This window comes from Macaca mulatta, chromosome 1 (genome assembly GCF_049350105.2).
Source record: "Macaca mulatta isolate MMU2019108-1 chromosome 1, T2T-MMU8v2.0, whole genome shotgun sequence".
Classification (NCBI taxonomy): Eukaryota; Metazoa; Chordata; class Mammalia; order Primates; family Cercopithecidae; genus Macaca; species Macaca mulatta.
This window is the reverse complement of record NC_133406.1, coordinates 158840075-158861428: the sequence shown is the minus strand read 5'-3', so window position 1 is coordinate 158861428 and position 21354 is coordinate 158840075. Positions and strand designations below refer to the sequence as shown.

The 21354-nt window shown below is 37.0% G+C and overlaps 1 protein-coding gene and 1 pseudogene across 4 annotated transcripts in view; both read left to right on the top strand.

The window, feature by feature from the left end:
* The window catches only part of ADGRL2 (adhesion G protein-coupled receptor L2), a 293729-nt gene that overhangs the window by 10779 nt on the left and 261596 nt on the right, over positions 1-21354 (top strand). The gene's annotated exons all lie outside the window — the stretch shown is intronic.
* LOC709187 (hsc70-interacting protein-like) lies at positions 11331-12413 on the top strand (annotated as a pseudogene).

Below are 21354 nucleotides of genomic sequence, written 5' to 3'. Positions count from 1 at the left end.
GCGGTGGCTCATGCCTATAATCCCAGCACTTTGGGAGGCGGGCAGATCACTTGAGGCCAGGAGTTTGAGATCAGCCTGGCCAACATGGCGAAACCTCATTGCTACTAAAAATAGAAAAAATTTGCCAGGTGTAGTGGCGCACACCTGTAGTCCCAGCTACTCAGGAGGTTGGGCTATGAGAATCACTTGAATCTGGAAGGTGGAGGTTGTAGTGAGCTGAGATCATGCCACTGCACTCCAGCCTGGGTGACAGAGAGACACTGCTCAAAAAATTAAAAAAAAAAAAATCAAGAACTTTTATTTTTTGTGAGTTACATCTCTCAATATTTACCACATTAGAAATTAAAATGAGAAATTTTAAAATATTTAATTGTTAACTCAATATTTATGAAGAAAATCAGCCTTGCACAGATATTACATGCAAAAAAGGAAGAATATTTTAATAGCCTTCTCAGATAAATGTGCTATTCTTCTTTGATACTGAATAAAACTTTGACAAATAGTTTATTAAAGGTTAGTTGCGAGGTGGAATCTGAAACCATATCAATGAACATTTAAAAATCTGCTGCATTAAAACACATTGGTTAATCTTACATTTTGAATAGATTTTTAACCAATATACTACATGCATGATTTTGCAACATCATGCATTGGTCATTTGGAAAGTATTGTTTCACTGAGTTATGTAGATTTCTCATATGTCAGCATATTTCATAAAACATTTTAAAGGAATCACCACTGTTAATATCAACACAAAGCTTATCAGAAAAGTCTTTACATATTAGGAAGCTGTAAAGTTCACAGTTACAGGTACAAATTGTTCTTCAGGTTACAATTCTTGTCTGCACGTTTGGATTTTATCATTGGCAATAAGTACTATTGATTATTTTCCTTGAAGTGATTTGGCTTGCTTTCATTCATTGTTTAAAAAATATCTGCACAACACCTAAATCTGAATAACCATCGTTAGTCTGTCAGTTGCTTTTTAAAGTAAAAATGGTATTTCATGAAGAGAGCAGCTATGTCAGGTTATAACTCAAACATTTATCACATAAGTGCTTTTCCTCAAGACAGTCAGACTTTGGTAGTCAGTGAAAGTGCTTTTTGCATGCATCCATTTTGTCATATAGAATATTAAAGATGCATATTCAGAGATTTAGATTTCATAAAATTAACAATGATTTCATTGTTTTTAAAAAGACATCCTTAATTAAAATTGGTATTTTTTGTTTGTTGTTTGTTTTGTATTGTTTTTGTTTTTGTTTTATTGCAAGTGTGAGGTGGCTATATGACTATAGTGCTACATATGGTTTGGTGCCACAGTTTTAATTTATGCTAAGATGTTAGCAGTTTTTTTCTATCATCATTGCAAATGTCAACAGAGTGAAAAAGGCAAATAATGTCTTAGTATGATATTGAAAATAGATTTGACTTTATAAATCCCCCTGAAAGTGTCCAGGGACCCCAGAGGATCTGCTGACTTCACTTTGGGAACCTACTCTAGAGATTCAAAGGTTAAGGGAGAAGATAGATTAATGAACATGAATTTTCAGTGATTTGTAATAAGTACAGTGATAGAGGAAAGCAAAAAAATATTTTCAGAGCACTTTCTAAAGGAGAATACATATGAGTGTGATACTGAAGAACACCCAAGTGTCAGCCAAGTAAAGAAGGAAGTCTTTGGCTAATCGAATCCTGTGCCTGGGAATATGATTTCTGTTTTCATTTTACCAATGCTTTCTAAAGTCTAAAGACATCTCAACCATATGGTTTCTATATGGCAATTGGATACAAAAAAAAAGTATGCCCAATCAAGTAAAGCCATTAATAAACAATTACCATTCAAGGTTGAGTTGCTATGGGAATTTGGAAGGAAGGACCTGGAGAGCTGCATGAGATTCCATGTTGTATTGCATAGACATTTTTATGTGGTAAGCCAGATGTCATCTTTCAAGTACTTTTGGGCTCTGTGTCCCAAAAGAAATGAATTCAAATCGGTCTTCATCAATGTGACCTGACAAGATGTCATTGAACTATTTTAACTAACACTGAAAAAAGGTGAAATTACTGACATGGATTGAATTCCTAAAATATGACTTGGTGACCTTACAGATATGATTATATTTAATTATCAAATAATTCAATAGGTATCACAATATCCCTATATTTAAGACCAAGAGACTGAGGATCAGAGACATTAAGTAATACGCCAAAGGTTACAAAAGCACATAGTATACAGAACTGGCCTCTAAGCCAGCTGTGTCTAACTGGGAAATCACTGTTCTTTCTCAAACTGGGATATATATAACTGGGAACAGGCAGAGTTGTATCAAGTGTAAGATAAGCCCCAGAAAACACACTGCTTATCATGCTGGAGCACCAATTTACCTGGATAGTGGCTTTTTTTTTTTTTTTTTTTTTTTGAGACAGAGTTTCGCTCTGCTGCCCAGGCTGGAGTGCACTGGCATGATCTCAGCTCACTGCAGCCTCTGCCTCCCGGGTTCAAGTGATTCTCCTGCCTCAGCCTCCTGTGTAGCTGGACTACAGGGATGCACCACCACTCCGGCTAATTTTTTGTATTTTTAGTAGAGATGGCATTTCACCATGTTGGCCAGGCTGGTCTCAAACTCCTGACCTCAGGTGATCCACCCACCTTGGCCTCCCAAAGTGCTGGGATTACAGGCATGAGTCACCATGCCCAGCCTGATAGTGGATTCTTATAATTATTTTTTTAAATTAAAAAAACCCAGATATATAATGAAATGGAATGAAAATTATTTGAAGATGGAGACTTCCAAGGCATTCCATCTTGAGAGGGAAGGACCTAGGATCTTCCTAGAGCATCCAAGAGTCAGAGTTCATAGTCCTCTACATTGATGGAACTTTTGAGACACATCCTGAGACATGCATTTTTATGTCAGACAAACCAATGTGTTTTGCCCAGTAACTAGACCAAATGCTGTTCAGTTAGTGTGCAAAGCAGTCTAAAAGTGCTCCTATTTCCTGATTGTTGTGGGTATAACACACATTTCTAAGCATGTTTCACAGATGTGACATCAGCATGTACCAGAAGAGGTAAGGTTAGAAGGGAAGAAACGATTAACTCTAATATTTACAAACAGCCACTAATGGTCAATGATAGTGATGATGATGAGAATGAGTATGATGAAAATGATATTTTCTGAGTATCTACCATGTGCTGAGCACTATGCATAAATTCATCATCTTAAGTAAACTGCACAACGATCTTGTAAGTTGATCTTATTGTCCCCATTTGTGTATGTACCCAGACATAATACTATGCATTTGTGTTATCTCAACAAGTCTGTGAGCTATTATTATCCATATGCTGCTGACAAAAAATTGGTCTCAGAGTGGATAAGTAATCGCCCAAGTTTATACAGTAAGTAAATGATGGAAATACGCAAAGACTCGGAGGTGCCTGTCTCAAAAGCCCTAGATCATTCCATGCCATGCTGCCTTGATATTAGATAGAGATACTGTATTAGTCTGTTCTCACGCTGCTAATAAAGACATAGCAGAGACTGGGTAATTTATAAAGAAAAAGAAGTTTAATGGTCTCACAGTTCCACATGGCTGGGGAGGCCTCACAATCACATGGCGGAAAGTGGAGGAGGAGAAAAAGCATGTCTTACAGGGCAGCAGGCAAGAAGGCGTGTGCAGGGAAACTGCCCTTTATAAAACCATCAGATCTCATGAGTCTTATTCACTATCACAAGAACAGCATGGGAAAATCCTCTTCCAATGATTCCATTACCTCCCACCAGGACCCTCCCACGACACGTGGGGATTATGGGAGCCACAATTCAAGGGATGAGATTTGGGTGGAAACACAGCCAAACCATATCAGATACCTATATAATTTATCATTTAAATTTGGGTACTTTTGAAAGTAAAAGTAGATACTACTAATAATTGTGCCAGAGCAAGAGACATAAATTAAGATTGCCTCAGAAAATAAGGAATAGTTACCTCACTATTAGGCAAAGATAGAGGCTGAGTGGTATCAAACTTCTTAAAAATATATGCATCAAGATATTTCTTTATTTTAAAATATTGACTAATCATTTCACCTCAAGCAACCTTTTATCGTATGGGGCAGAGCAGAGAGAAAGCACATATGTATGCTTAATACTCAAGAAATAATTTTTACCTAGCAATTTATAGAGTAAAAAACATGCATCATTTTGATACATTTTTATACACAATATAATAGAAGTCAGGTACAAAACTCTAAAGGGATAAAGAAGATTTAGAAAATCCTAATTCAGTTTTAGAAATTAATGAATGTGGCACTTACTATATGCTGAAATATTATAACTTACTGACGGAGGGGAGAGAATTTTGAGAAGTGTGCTACATACTTCAATATTTCCTATTTCAGAAATAATCCTGTAACAATAACTTGAGACAGTTTTATGTAATTGTGGCAAGTAGTCACTCCACCTTGATTCAAGTACAGGTTTGGGCACTTTTTTTTCTTTTGTAGTTGCTTCTACTCAATGTATCATAGGTGTAAGTCCTTAATTTCTCTCCAGTAAAAGAAGAATAGCTTATAATTTCTTTTGTTTCTTTTTCTTTGATGCAAGAGTTCTCTCCTCCCAGTTTTTAACCTGCTTTGTTCAGACATTTTTTCTGCTCTTTTTTTTCTTTTTTACTCCTCAGTAGATTTACATAAAGTTAAGTGACTTAAGCTGTTTGTGACATTATTTTTGGATTGTACTGCTTCTTGCTTTGGCTGCTCCTGATCATATCCAGATTTATTTTCTAGAGGAAGCTAATTTAGTAAAAAAAAAAATTTTGTTTTTTGGTAAAATAAGTACTATAAGCTTTCAACCAAACAGGGCACTCAAATGTACAGAAGAAAAAGCCACATTTATTCACAAACAGATGGGTTTTTCTTTTTTCCTTTTTTTAATTCTATAGAGACATATATATATTCTTGAGTAATACAATATGTACTAGCTTTGAACAAACATTTTATGCAGACATTAGGTCTACACAGGAGAAAAAGCACCAGCTCAAGTAATATAATTTACCACTGTGAGATTTTTCTGTTAGTGTGTATATGCATCTTGTAAATTCTTGTGCTTCAAGTTGCCTTTCAACCTTTTCAAATCATCCCTATGAATCTTTTCAGTTGGCTGGATATAAGAAAAGGAGACTTTTCTCATGAATGAATATGAGAGTTATTATGTTAAGCATGGAGTAAGAGTGTGCTGAGCACTTAATGCGACATGACATGCCTCGTACTCCCCACAAGCTTACCTTCAAAAGGATGAGACAGAGACAAATATAGCTCTGCATACATGTCAAATGGCCAAGTGCTGAGGGGGAAATATCTCTTATCCCCCTGCTTTTTTTCCATTGTCTCTTCATGAGACCAAGGTCACAAAACCTAATGAGGAACAGAAGTCAAAGGAAGTCGAGTTCTTAGGTCCCCTGTACAGTACCTGGATTATAATTAATAGCTGAGGTTTTGAGGCCAACCAGATCAAGAAAGGCAAGATGTTCTGTTCCCACAGGCACCTTTAAGCTTAGCAATGCTAAAGTTAGGGATAGTTTGCCTCTTCAAAGCCCCACAGCATCGTAATTGCTCAAGGTACTGAAATATATGATATCATTTCATATGAAAATGGGGCAAGGGCAGAGAGAAGAAAGACTCAAGTGATAGAAAGAGAAGAAAGAGAAGCATTTTACTATTATATTTTTATACTAATGACCTTCACTTGGTCTCTAACACAGTCTGTCAGATCTTAAAAGTTTATTTCTAGCCTTAAAGAAAGTAGCTTGAACAGTTCATATTTCTGGATATGGCAGGCAGTGTGGTAAAGGAAAAAGCAAAGTCCCTGCAGGCAGAGAGATGTGTGCTTGATCAGTTCTGCTATAGACTTTGCATGACCTTAAGCAGCTTTCTTAGATTATTCGAGCTCTATTTTGTTATCTGTAAAATGGTGACAATAATACTTATTTCCCGGTGTTATTCTGAGTACTGAATGAGTTCTTATACCCAAAGCATTTAGTACAGGGCCTGCACGAGTTTGTGTTCATTCACTGGGTATTGCTATTGTCATTAAAAATTTAATTTTATTCTCAGAAATTACATTGTATTACTGTCATAACCTTATAGACCAAAAACAAACAGGGTAATCTGTACCTTCTCCTCCCTGTGTGGCTGGCACTTTCAGAGAAAAATCTCTTAAAAGGAAATTAAAGCAGTGCAACTACCTGTGATTTGTCAGGGTCATATAAAAGAGCTATACACCACCACCACCATCAACAACAAAATCAGTATCTAAGAACTGGATTAATCCAGGTTTAAAACCATCAAAAGAAGCATAAAAGGGTAAAACCACAAAAATCATTACATATTCTGAAAAGTACGTACAGAAGGTAAATTACATTGTGTGTGTGTGTGTGTGTGTGTGTGTGTGTGTGTGTGTGTGTTTTGCGGTAATAAGGAGGATTAAAGTAATATTTAAAGTGGTTAAGAAATCTGGACATGGGCTCAAATGCAACTCCACTATACAGCATTTGATCTTCAAAATAATAAAGTGTTATTTAGTTTTTGATCCTCAGTCTTCTCATCAAAAAATGGGAATAATAACAGACTTACTTCGTAGGATTGTCATGAGGCTTATATGGGATACTGCATGTAAAGCAATCACTAAAATCCTGCATTAAGGATGAAATCTTGTTATTAGCATACATGAGCCTTTTGCCTCTATTTAGCATGGGTTGGTCATGTTGTCTCCATTTTCTCTTCTGGCTGTTTCTCTAAATTATCAGGACTTCCCAAAGCCAATGCTTGGGAATGTCTGCTTCTGGAACATTTTAATGCACTTGAGAACTCCCTGAGAAAGAAGCATTCTAGAGTGTAAAAGTCATGAGCCAGTTATATATGATTCTTTGGTTAAGTCCACAGGAACCCAGTCTGGGCTTCTCTCCTTTGGAAAGAGGTACAGCATGGCTCCCAAAAGGCCAACTACAAGTCAAAGGCCATGCATGATGTTTTGACTTTTCACCATCAAAATTCATCTATCAGTGAGGCACAGTTCATATGACTAATCTTGTTTGATTTGGCAATGAAGTGAAATGTCAATAGGCTTCCTATTTTGACTGAAGTTATTAAATATACCAAAGGGAATATTACATGTGTGTTAGTCATCCCAGAATAAAGATGAGCATACATCCCTGAAAACTTCAACTCCGCTAATGGGATAATGGATCACCAGAATATTTTATATTTCAAATGCATACTTTGTTCACATTCTTGCTTCACTTGGAGAATTGTGTCACTGTTGCCAAAGTCTTGGGTTTCCTTTACTCCATGCCTGGATTCTCCATTGACACTAATGGGAATTTCACCTTCCAGCACAAGACAATATATGGAACTAAAATGACAATAGCAGAAGGAAAATAATACATTTTGTACATTGTGCTACAGAATATTTTTTTGACTGTTTCTGTTATAGTCATTGACTATTGCTAAGAAAGAGCCATTTGGAAACCCAAAAACATATTGTCTCTGAGGCTAGTCTTTTGAAAACATACTTTTACCCTTACATGTCATCACAAATTACATAAAAGAATAATTATAGATCAATCTACATAGTTTTAATTTTGTGGTTGGTTAATTATAAAAGCATACCTCTCTGGCACTGCCATTAGTCTATAAGGTACGTGTGTCTTGCTCTGTGGCAAGGTCAGAGTAGCAGTGGTGTGATCTCGGCTCACTCCAACCTCCGCCTCCTGGGTTCAAGTGATTCTCCTGCCTCAGCCTCCCGAGTAGCTGGGACTACAGGCATACGCCACCATGCCCAGCTAATTTTTGTATTTGCAGTAGAGACGGAGTTTCACCATGTTGGCCGGGATGGTCTCGATCTCTTGACCTCATGATCTGCCTGCCTTGGGCTCCCAAAGTACTGGGATTACAGGCGTGAGTCACCACATTTTGGGAGAAAAGATTGTCCATATTTTCTTAAGGAAACATAATGCAAAATCTGCCATTTACTGAAATTAAAAGTATGATGAATTTTTTGTAGTTCATGTTCACACATTAGCAATAACCTGTAGAGCTATGAGTTGATAGAATGTAGCATTAAAAAAAAAAATCCTCTGTGAAAGAAGAACAGATACAAACCCCATTTATATGAGTGACCAAATGTCAAAAATGTAGTAAAGTGGTTTGTGGACTGTCCTGTTCATTATTTTGCTGACTTGGAAACCTTAAAGTGTTTTGTATCCTTTTCGTTATCTATAAAATTATGAATTGTAATGGAATTTACACAAAAATCCTCCTGGAGAGTGGAGACTTTACTGCATAGTCAGCTTTGCCTTATAATCCAATCTTCCCCAATGCAGTTGGTATGGCAGTTGCCAAACTCAAACAGCAGGATCTCTTTTGTAAAGAAAAGTATGAATTTGAGCTACAAAATGAGCAGAATATTTTTCTATTACTCTGGATGTTTCCTCTTGCTGAGTTTACATGAGAAGTCTAGCAGGAGATGTTATTAAACAGCCTCAGAAATTAGCCCCAAAACAATTATCTTGGTTTAGCTATGGAAAAAGACACCAGAGGCTTAATGAAAAGAGCATTTGAATTTTTGTGATTGAATATCTGTTGGACACCTCTGTAGTTATTAGCCCTTATGGATAGGATTTCAGATTTTTAAAAATTATTTTTAATTGAATTGGTTTTGGAAAACTGGAGATTAAAAACAGTTTTCAAGCCTGTGTTAAGAGATCCCAAAGCAAACTGAGAAATAATGGATTCTTTAAAAGTTTGGTTTAAACCTTGCCTCCTGGCAAGGAATATACCCTTTTCAACATAAATTAGAGTTTTCATATTACAATAGATTTATAGAACTAAGTAAGAAAGAATATCTCTAGTCATATAGGCCACCATACATTCCTTACAATCATTACCTTCCAACATCCATGGCTTTCTTTGTGTTTAGTAGTAAATTTGCTATGAATTAAAGCTTCCTACAGATTCCTTAAGACAATATTCCAAAAGTTACTATATTTTTCAGTTTTTTATCTTTCTCTACACATAGCCAGAACATCAGGTTTCCCAATCCTGCTTCTTTCTCTGCGTTCTTTTACCATCCCAAGTAATTTCTCTATCTTTATAGTATTTGCTATTTTTAAATATTTGTTGGCTGTTATCATGTCAAATCTTAAGTTACTTAGCCAGTTGCTTTAATCTTTCCTCCCAAGCCCCTCTCCCAACCTCACCTCCCCAGTCACTTCATCATTTTTTTTTTTCCTTTTCTCTTTACTCTCTCCAATCTTCCACATATTTCTGGAATTGAGTTTATCTAAACCGAATGCACTTTTCCAGGTGCATCATATATCATCCCCTAGGTCTGGGATATGATGGTTCTTTGTATACAGCCCAATGCTAGTGGAGTTTGTCTTTTTTTCTGATCACTGTCAGCATGTTGACTCAGAGTGTTTTTTGAACATCTCCCGCTGATTCCTGAGGGAGCCTTTCTGCAAGTGGGCTATCCTCTACCTGGTAGTCTATTTTTAAAATGTGATATGGGAGAAAACATGATTTTGTGGACTGTGTTAGAAAACATGTCCAGGTACCACATTCCACCCCCTGCCATTTTTAGAAACAAATCTATTTTCTTGGGATTCATTTTTGTTTAACTATATTTTATTATGAAAATGTAATGGTAGCATATGCAGACAAATTGCTGCTGAGGTTGCCAGAGTGAAAACAGAGATTTTTCTAGCCGTATTACAGACGTTTTTTAAAAAGTAGTTGAAAAGGCCAGCACTGAAATTAAAAGCATTCTTTTTTTTTTTTGAGATGGAATCTTGCTCTGTCACCCAGACTGAAGTGCAGTGGTGTGATCTTAGTTCACAGTAAGCTCTGCCTCCAGGGTTCAAGCGATTCTCCAGCCTCAGCCTCCCGAGTAGCTGGGATTACAGGCCACCACGCCTGGCTAATATTTGTATTTTTAGTAGAGACGTGGTTTTACCATGTTGCTCAGACTGGTCTCAAACTCCTGAGCTCAAAGTGATCCGCCTGCCTCGGCCTCCCAAAGTGCTCAGATTATAGGCATAAACCACTGCGCCCAGCCAAAGCATTCTTTATTTAATGTTAACAAGTGAGGTCTTTATATTTTCTTCACCTATTCATTTTTTTAAACTGCTTCTTCTGACCATCAAACTAGTTCACAGTAGGTACAAAACTGAGGGTGAGAAGCAAGAGAAAAGAAATATAAAATTAAATATGAAACTACAAAATTTTAGTAATACAAATTTCAGTTATACAATTTTTTTCTATATCATCATAAGGAAGTACTACTCAATATAAAAAGGCTATTGCAGCTATTAGATGGAAGTAGGCTACACCGAAATCAACCACAAGTCACTTGAAGCAGTGTAAGAAAAAATTATGTAACACCTATATATCAATAAAGCAAAACTGGATAACTTGTGAGTCTGATGAACTGGGGAAAAACGCTCACATATTAACATATATTTATATTTTATATATTACATATGTTTTATATGTTAACATAAATAAATATCCATGGAGTCTAAGGGGTTATCAATTATGTAAACCTACTGCCACTGATCTGATAACAGCTTTTCAGAAAATGAACTATATAAAATTTAAACAATTTTCTTTCTTTTTTTTTTTTTTTTTAAATAGAGCTGGGGTCTTGCTATGTTGCCTGGGCTGGTCTCAACCTCTTGGACACAAGTGATCCTCCTGCCTCAGCCTCTCAAAGTGCTGGGATTACGGGTGTGAGCCATTGCACCCGGCCAGATTTAAACAATTTATTTTTGCTAAATGACAACAGCATACATTTATCTGTATAATTACATGTCACTCTCATCTTTGAATTACAACCAAAATTTAACTCAAAACCTCTTTTAATATACTTGGAGTCACTTTTGAGGCTTTATGATGGTATCAAAGAGATAACCACACTGCTTTTAGTTCATTCACTTTCAATTATATATCTCAGTTAATACTACTTTAGTTATATATCAGAACAACAGACCCAAATTAATCTTGAAGAAAGAAATTTATTGGCTTTTGTAAGTTAAAAATATGCAGGTAGGCCTGGCATAGTGGCTCACGCTTGTAATGGCAGCAATTTGGGAGGCTGAGATGGGACGATCTCTTGAGTCCAGGAGTTCAGGACCAGCCTGGGCAACATGGCAAGACCCAGCTTCTACCAAAAAAAATACAAAAATTGCTTCTGTGTGGTCACGCCAAGCCAGCACCTGGGCCTGGAACTGGGCCGCAGCCCCTCAGCTTTGCCCACCGCCTCCCGACCATGGACCCCCGCAAAGTGAACGAGCTTCAGGCCCTTGTGAAAATATGTAAGCAGGATCTGAGCATTCTGCACGCCGAGGAAATGCGCTTCCTGAGGAAGGGGGTGGAGAGCATGGGGGTAAAGTACCACCTGCTACTCAGAAATCTAAATCAGAAGAAAATACCAAGTGGAAAAAAAACCTGACAGTAAGAAGGTGCAGGAAGACTTAAAGACAGACAAACCATCAAGTGAGGAAAGTGATCTAGAAATTGATAAAGAAGGTGTGATTAAACCAGACACTGATGCCCCTCAAGAAATGGGAGATGAAAATGCAGAGGTAACAGAGGAGATGAGATCAGGCAAATGATAAGAAAGTGGCTGCTATTGAAGCCCTAAATGATGGTGAACTACAGAAAGCCATTGACTTATTCACAAATACCATCAAGCTAAATTTGCACTTGGCCATTTTGTATGCCAAGAGGGTCAGCGTCTTCGTCAAATTAAAGAAGCCAAATGCTGCCATCCGAGACTGTGACACAGGCATTGAAATAAATCCTGATTCAGCTCAGCCTTACAAATGGCAAGTGAAAGCACACAGACGCCTAGGCCACTGGGAAGATGCACCCATGATCTTGCCCTTGCCTGTAAATTGTTTTACGATGAAGATACTAGTACGATGCTGAAAGAAATTCAACCTAGGGCACAGGAAATTGCAGAAGAAAGTATGAGCGAAACATGAAGAGCCACAGAACAAAGAACAGAAAGAGTTAAGACGGCTCGAGAAGAGCGTGAGAGAGCCCGGGAGGAGGAATAAGCCAGACCACAGTAAGAAGCTCAGGATGGCTCTTTTCCAGGTGGCTTTCCTGGGGGAATGCCTGGTAATTTTCCCGGAGGAATGTCTGGAAGGACCCAAATGCCTGGACTCAATGAAATTCTTAGTGATCCAGAGTTCTTGCAGACACGCAGGATCCAGAAGTTATGGTGGCCTTCCAGGATGTGGCTCAGAACCCAGCAAATACATCAAAATACCAGAGAAACCCAAAGGTTATGAATCTTATTAGTAAATTGTCAGCCAATTGGAGGTCAAGCATAATGCCCTTCTGATAAACAAAGCCCCTGCTGAAGGAAAAGCAACCTAGATTACCTTATGGATGTCGCAATAATACAAACCAGTGTACCTCTGACCTTCTCATCAAGAGAGCTGGGGAGCTTTGAAGATAATCCCTACCCTTCTCCTCCAAATGCAGCTGAAGCATTTTACAGTGATTTGCCATTAGGGTATTCATTCAGAAATGTTTTCCTACTAGGAATTAATCCCTACCTCTCTCCCCCAAATGCAACTGAAGCATTTTACAGTGATTTGCCATTAGGGTATTCGTTCAGATAATGTTTTCCTACTAGGAATTACAAACTTTAAACACTTTTTAAACCTTAAAAATATTTAAAACAAATTTAAAGGGTCTGTTAATTCTTATATTTTTCTTTACTAATCACTTTGGACTTTTTTCCTTTGAGTTATTGGGAAGGGAACATATTTATGTATGGAAGATTATTGCTCTAATTTGAGTGAAACAAAAGTTTATTAGTGCGAGGCAAACAACTCATTTGAGGATAAACTTTGTGTTGGATATGTGGTTCCTGAAGCATTTTTGCCTGTCTTTTTAAATGCTTTATCCTTTTCTTTAAATACTTGTTTCAATAAAACTAACTGGGACCACTAGTATTTCAGTAGGACCTGGGTAGGGACTGGAAGTACTTGGCAGGGCAGTGGCAATCTTGCTGTACTTTAAATAGCATGCATCCTTGGGCAGGTTGCCCTTAAATCTTACCTAGTGGTGAAGGGATTTTTCTTGTAATGCTGCAGCAGAGTTGGAGTACTTAGTTCTGTTCTTGTCCAGTATATCTAATAAATGTTTCATATTATTTCCACATAGGGAAAATAAGGGAATATTTTTCTTTTTATATTTCTATGCTTAAAATTCTCTTTCCTAGTCAAAAAATGCCCAGCTCTGTGTCTGCTTTCTGCTTGTTACATTTTTCTCCCTTACTTTTCTTGGGCTAAAGACAGGCTTTTTCCACCAGCATCATCACTGCTATCATCATTAACAGCATAATTATACAAGCATATTTAATGCTGAGTTTAATTTAATATGTAATACATAGAGTAATTGTAGGGTAATACCCACAACAACTGTAGTTTCTTACTTGGCCATGAGAACGCTTATTTAAGTGTTAGACTTCCACTCTGGCGAAATCTTGTCATATCAAAAGACACTGGAAAGAGGGACTCCCTTTGTTGTTTGGTCTTCTACTTAGAAAATACCTATTGGAGTCAGAGTTTATCTTGTAGTATTCATCTTTGTATTTTGAAGATAATAAGGTTTGAATTACATTGATATGCACAAAGGGGAACCAATTTTTTTGATTCAATGTGAATTATAAATGAGATAATCCAGTTATTCATTGTAGAGTTGTTGAGACTATAAAAGACTCATTGTCTTTGTATTCAGCTCTTCCTTAAATAGTGTAACCATACCCCCAGCTCTGCTTGCTTTCTTTCCCTCCCCTCCAATGATAAAGAAAATGATAAATTTTCTGTTGTGCATTCAATTCTTATTTTAAATAAGACTAAGTATAAACATTGTACCTGATATTGCTACCTTTCTACCAATGTTTCAATGTAAAGTGCTAGTGCTTAAAAACATTTTCATTGGATAAGACCTTCTGTACTTTGCTTATTTGAAGAATCAGTGGTAGGAGCAGTGAAGTAAATTCTATGGAGTACATTTCTAAAATAGCACATTTCTGGAATCATAAATAAGTTTATTCAGGTTCCTACCCTTTGCTGTACACAAGCAGACAGAAATGCATCTGTTCCATAGATGAGAAAAAGCTATTATGCTGATGGAGCATGCTTTTAAAATCCTTTAAAAATACTCACCATATAAACTTGCATTTGACGCCAGGCGCGGTGGCTCGTACTTGTAATCCCAGCGCTTTGGGAGGCTGAAGCGGGCAGATCACAAGGTCAGGAGTTGGAGACCAGCCTGGCCAACATAGTGACTATTGGTATATTTCTCATCATAATTCAAACAGCCAAATGGGTATGAGATGACCCATTTCCCTAAATTCTCCCGCAGAGGTGGGAGAATCTCTTGAACCTGGGAGGCGGAGGTTGCAGTGAGCAGAGATCACTCCACTGCACTCCAGCCTGGGCGACAGAGACAGACCATGTCTCAAAAAAAATAAATAAATAAAAATAAATTAAATAAATTTTTTTTAAAAAACAAAAAAACAAAACAATCCGCAGGTAGTCTTTAGGCACTGTTGGTTCATGATCTCAGAAAGAATCTCAATGACCTGCTTTCTCTCTGTTTGTAGGAATTTTCTCTTCCATACAGTGTCCATTCTCAGCAGGGTTGTCCCTTGGGGAAACTGCAGCAGCTCCATCTCCTTGCCCCTCTTTTATTCCAAAAGTCATCCCTTCTCTTACATCCCTTACAGAAATCCTCAGCCTGGCTCTTACCTACCCGAATTGGGTCATACATCCTTCCCTGGACTCATCCCTGTGGCCAGTCACATGGGATTAATACTGGGTTACTGAAACCCCTGGGCATGGTCAAAGAAAACTTTGTGTGATGATGGAAATGTTCTATAATCTACTATGTCTTGTACAGTAACAACTAGTCATGTGTGGCTATTGATTACTCAAAATGTGCTTAATGCAACTGAGGAACTAAAATTTAGACTTTCTTTTAAGTCTTTTAAATTTAAACTAAATAGCCACTACTGTATTGGACAGCACTAGAGTTGAGAGTGTGGGTCAAACCTACTTAAATTACATGGATTGAGGAGTCATTCCCCAAAGAAAAGGTTTTGGGAGGAGGAGGTCCTATTTTACCAGAAATAGGAAATACAGATGCCAAGGGGTAAAAGTAACACATGTTCACTACACGTACTCTAAAACTTCAACTTTTTATTAACACCTGTTTGACTGATAGTTTCATTTTACATTATACAGTGCACATCGTATTACCTACAGTTTTTCTAATGCTTTGTTTTTACTTCATTAGAATGCATACAGTAGGAACTTTGGACAGATAACTGTTCAGGCCTGAATAAGAATCCATCCTAAGCTATCGTTAGGGATTCACTGCTTTTAATTGAATTCTCTTTTATGTACACTGTGTTCATCTTTCAGAAGATATTTTAAATGACATACATGGAACCAAGTTTATATTAAATTTCATGCGGCATTTTTAATACAGGTAACTGAATGACAAAGTAGTAATCAGTTTATAGATATTGCTGATGTCAAACATGTACAGTTACAATTGCACTACAATGTTCTCTTTTGACTGAAGTATGCAAATTTTCTCTTTGATGCTGACTTATTCATTGATTCAACCAACCTTCCAAGACAGACAGGGTTCTTGCCCTCATTGAGCTTCTAATTCTCAATTTTGTGAAAATATGAGATACCATCCATGTTAGACTTGAAACAAAATAGACCAAATTAATACTGGTTTATTGCAGAAAATTTAGAAATACGAAGACATAATTAGTGGAAAATAAAAAGTATCTATAATCCCATCACACAGAAACAACTACCATTAATGTTTTAGTACATATTTCTTTAAAAAGTATATGTATATGAGTACTTACAGTCATTTGTATAAGGATGAGAACCTGCTATAGATAATCCTTTAAAACTTAATTTTTTTTTTTTTTTAAGATGGAGTCTCGCTCCGTCACCAGGTTGGAGTGCAGTGGCGTGATCTCAGCTCACTGTAACCTCCGACTCCCTGGTTCAAGCGATTCTTCTGCCTCAGCCTCCCAAGTAGCTGGGATTATAGGCATGCACCACCACGCCCAGCTAATTTTTGTATTTTTAGTAGAGATGGGGTTTCACCATGTTAGCCAGGATGGTCTCGATCTCCTGACCTCATGATCCGTCCGCCTCGGCCTCCAAAGTACTGAGATTGCAGGCGTGAGCCACTGCACCTGGCTGAAAACTTAATTTTTACATAATCACATGGACTTTAAAAACATCGTGTTTAATGGCTGCATAGCATTCCATTGTGTGAATAAAATATATATATCTCTCTCTAAAAAGTACAACTATTAGGTAAAAAGGATATGAACATTTTTTAACATTTTAAAGATTTTGGAAATTACAAGTTCCATGTAGGCAAAGGTTTTTGTCTGTTTTGTTTACTGCTAAATACCAGTGTGTAGGACAATGTCTAACACCTAGAGTATATTTAATAAATATTTGTTCAATGAGCAAGTGACTATTGGTATATTTCTCATCATAATTCAAACAGCCAAGTATGAGATGACCCATTTCCCTAAATTCTCATCAACTTTGGGATTTACATTTTTTTCTTTTCAGTTTCTTTTTTTTTTTTTTTTTTTTTTTGAGATGGAGTCTCGCTCTGTTGCCCAGGCTGGAGTGCAGTGGCCGGATCTCAGCTCACTGCAAGCTCCGCCTCCCGGGTTCACGCCATTCTCCTGCCTCAGCCTCCCCAGTAGCTGGGACTACAGGCGCCCGCCACCTTGCCCGGCTAGTTTTTTGTATTTTTTAGTAGAGACGGGGTTTCACCATGTCAGCCAGGATGGTCTCGATCTCCTGACCTCGTGATCCGCCCGTCTCGGCCTCCCAAAGTGCTGGGATTACAGGCTTGAGCCACCGCGCCCGGCCTTTCTTTTCAGTTTTGTTGACAGAAGATGGTATCTCACTTCAGCTTTTGTTCTAACTTATTTACTTTGTCCAGAAGTACAAATTGTGTCCAATCATGCTTACTTAGGCAAAAACAAGTTCTACAAGGTAAGAAACTTGTAGCCTGATTTTGGCTGAATATCTCAAAATCTTAAAATTTTGACTAAGCAAAATCCAGCAGGATTATGTGTTTGGGAATCATATTTCAGTCCACTAAGAAATCATATGACTAGAGAAGTCACTAAGCCTACTTTATCTCATAACATATTAACATATAAAAAGCCTTTAAATGCAGGTATTTGTGTTTTAATAAATCACCAAATAGAGAAATCTAGAGAACTGTGATGACTCTGCCTAATATTTAGCTCTCCCTATTCTCTGAAGAACTTTTTTTCTTCATGCCCTAAATGTAACTTGTAGTCTAACACATAAGCACAATCGAAGTTTATTATAAAAACTACAGAGAAAATTCAAATAAACCAACATTGGGAGCTCCAATCAAATCTCATGTGGAACTATAACTAGGACCTAGAACACGAACATCTCATGGGGGCTGTCTCCTCTCACCGAGCATCTGCTTTTCTTCTCTTGCTCTTGCCCCTACTCAATCTCTCTCTGTCTCTCTTTTTCTCCTCTCTCTCTGTTGCAGTGCCTGCCCATGTCCAAACATGGCTCTGCACTGGCTTTAGATCCCTTTCCTATTCAAGCACTTCACTAACTGTGCTCCAGTTCCAAATAAGAAAATTAGATTCACTTCTCTTGGGGAGGTAACTGTCCTCCTTCTCCAGTCCAATCTGCTATGACCCTAGGGAAGGGATCCCCTACTTCAAATATGGGAGCAAAGATGCCCTACTGATATGGGACTAGTTAAAGAAGAGGGGTTAGATCTGATAAACATCCTAAAAGGCATATGTCACAATATGCCTGCACTTGTTAGATACTAGGATACAACTATAGGTAGAAAGTGGCTCCTATTACATAATAATTCATTAATCTAACTTGAGTATACAATTTAAATAATATCCCAGCCATCATTTAAAAATCATTTATGATAATCAGCAGTTTCTACAAATCTAGTTTTAATTCCATTGCTAAGCTTCACTGTATTTATTTTTCAACTTAAGTGTTTTACCATTTGTCCATGTCAGAGATCTTTGATTCCACAAAAACAATTTTTTAAGTTTATTTTTTGTTCTACTAAGTATAGGTTCTTATTTCTAGTTATTTTTAACTGAGCTGCTATATCTTGCAATTTTAGTACTTTCTTGCAGTACTGTTTTTCTCAAAATTACCTGACTTTGCAAAAATTACATAAATGAACAGAACTACCTCTTGCAATGCCACATTTCAAGCATTTTTGAGATAATCCATTACCAACTGTGCTCTCTATACTAAGCAAAATGATTCATCTAAACTAGTGATTTGATGATGTACACATTTTTTCCATCTTTTTCATTTTCTTTGCATTTCATAATTTTATATTTTCCCCCCTTCAATTCTGTTGCAATTCAAGTCTATTATGGAAAGAATTAAATCATTTTCTCTTTCTCATTTAACTAATTTCTGACAGTTCTAACTAGGGTGATTTTGAGGAAAGAGAAAACAAATTACGTTTAAGTTACACCTACGAACAATAAACTATTTAAATCAAGCCATCTCCATCATTAATATCTATAATTCTGGCCATATACTCCGGGTCTTGCAATATATGATACATGGCTAAATTTACAGGATTGGTCAAGTTGCAGTTTCATTACTTCTCCTATTCAGATGTATCCTCAAATTGTGGCAATATGCATGACATGACAGCCTTCCTTAATGACTGATGGAGATAGTTTCATCATGGTTCAGACCACCGTGATGAGCATCAATCACTAAGACAGCCAAAGATGTCAAAGCTGCTAAGATGCTCTTTAATCCAGCAATCCTAGGAAGTCACAACTGTCAGCACAGATCTAAGCAATTGTCTAGCTCGGTGGTCCCTAACTTCTTCCAGTTAGAAAACCTGTATTAGACCAGAAAACACCCTTGAAGAATTCCACTTTTATTAAATGCATATACATTGGCCATCACCAGGTATATTGTAACAAATACCATTTTCGATGTTTTACATATTGCCTTGACCCCTTTTACCCATTTTCTCTGAGAACTGCTCCCATTCCTATAGAGGTGGCCACTTGTTAGAGGTTATTTGAGGTTAGAAATCTTTGTAAATAAATTTTAAATTTACTAATTATAGTAACACTTATTCAAAGAAATAAGTGTAAAACATGCTATTTATTCAGTCAACAGATAGTGCTTAGTGCAGGGCCGGGCAAAGTGGCTTATGCCTGTAATCTCCAGGGAGGCCGAAGCAAGTGGATCACTTGAGGTGAGGAGTTCACAACCAGCCTAACCAACATGGTGAAACCCCATCTCCACCAAATTACAAAACTTAGCCGGGTGTGGTGGTGCATGCCTGTAATCCCAGCTACTTGGGAGGCTGAGGCACGAGAATCGCTTGAATCTGGGAGGCAGAAGCTGCATGAACCGAGATTGTGCACTGCACTCCAGCCTGGGCAGCAGAGTGATACTGCGCCTCAAAAAGAAAAAAAAAATAGTCCTCAGTGCTTCAAACAAATTGAGAACCACTGATCCAGAAAATATACTTGTTATAAAATTCACTCTTACCTTAATAATTCAGATAATTGAGGAAGAAGTTTGTTGTTTTATTCTTTACTTAACATTATTGATCAACCTGATTATCTACTTTAGCTAATATACACAGACAAAACCTGTAATTTTATAGGAGGCCATGTCTCAGGTATCACAATTACCCTCCCATGATTCAGGTATGGTAAAATTATGAATATATTTCTCTGAGGTGCAGTAAAATAGTTTATTTATTACTTCCTTAACATCTCACTCATAGGTGGTTACATTTTGAAAGATTATTAACTAGGCTGTGTAGGCAAGCACAATAATTTGACGTCAGGAAGCTATTATCTGAGCTAGCCTCCCTCCTGCTAGGGTCCAAGGATATTATTTACAGAAATGAACCAGTGTACTATGTTTAACACATTCTTTGAACATTTGTGCCTATACTATGTTAGGTTTTCCTGTTTAAGTGTTTCTAAGTATGAGTTCATTAAAAATTTTTTCCCACCTACTTTTTTTCCCCTTAATTCCATTAGGCTTTTTAAATTCCTACACTGGCTTTCTAATATATCAATTTTGTACTTATCTATACCAAATGAGAATTCTCACCTTCTTCAAAATCTGATTCAAAACTTACTTCCTTTAAGAACTTTTCAGAATAAATGCCATGACTTTGCACTTCCTCTAGAGACTCCCTAAGATTTCAAATGTTCTATCATCTTTTTTTGTTACAGCATATATATCATGCTTATTATATATTCAGTTTGAACTGCTTTATGCTTTGCATTTTTTTTTTTTTTTTTTTTGGTAATTGCAGTTACTTCCGTATTTCACAGATGTATGTATGTGCTTGCTGCTCTCTACATCTTGATAATGCTTTGCTTCAGCCTGATGCAACATGGCCTGTGCGTTTTTTGTTTTTTCTTTTTTTTTAATTTTGTTAGACAGTGTTCAGTACCATTTATAACTGTTGACTAAGCAACTAACAAATTTTTCCCAAAGAAGAGTGGCAATGCACTTTGCGGTTTATTAATTCATTAATTTACCCTTTAAAGATTATGGATTGATCAACTCCTGTGCTCCTGGCACTGTGCTAAGCACTTGAGATACATCAGAAAAAGAGAGAGACTCAGCTATAGAGTTGATAATATGAACCAAGACAATCTGTTCAAGGCACTTGAACCATTACACTATCCAAACATTGTTCCAATGCTCACGCTATCCACAGAGACTAGAGTATCACTAGTCCCTGTCCCTTTTTCTTTTCTCTGTAACCTACTTATTGCTATTAACACAGTCAAGGGACAGGTAGATAACTGTGAGAAATCTATATATTTTCAAAGGGAAGTGAGTAGTGAATCACATATTCATTATCTTGACCTTGGAGCAGGTCAGAGTAGATACAGAAGAAAGGAATGTTACCTGCTGCCAACTATTGTTAAGAGAGTACAATGTGAGATCCACCCCTAGTGCACTAGTTGATGTATTGCTGTAAAATCTCTAGGTATTCCAGCTGTAAGAAATACATCAGCTAGATATCTCAACAATAAATATATTTGAAATTATAGTTGTCAGAGAAAAGCTTGAGAGAACTACATATGCTTTTTAAACTCTATTGTTCTTCCTTTATGTCTTAGAGTTCACCAATATCATTATTAATATTTACTGTTAATTGCCTATGTATAT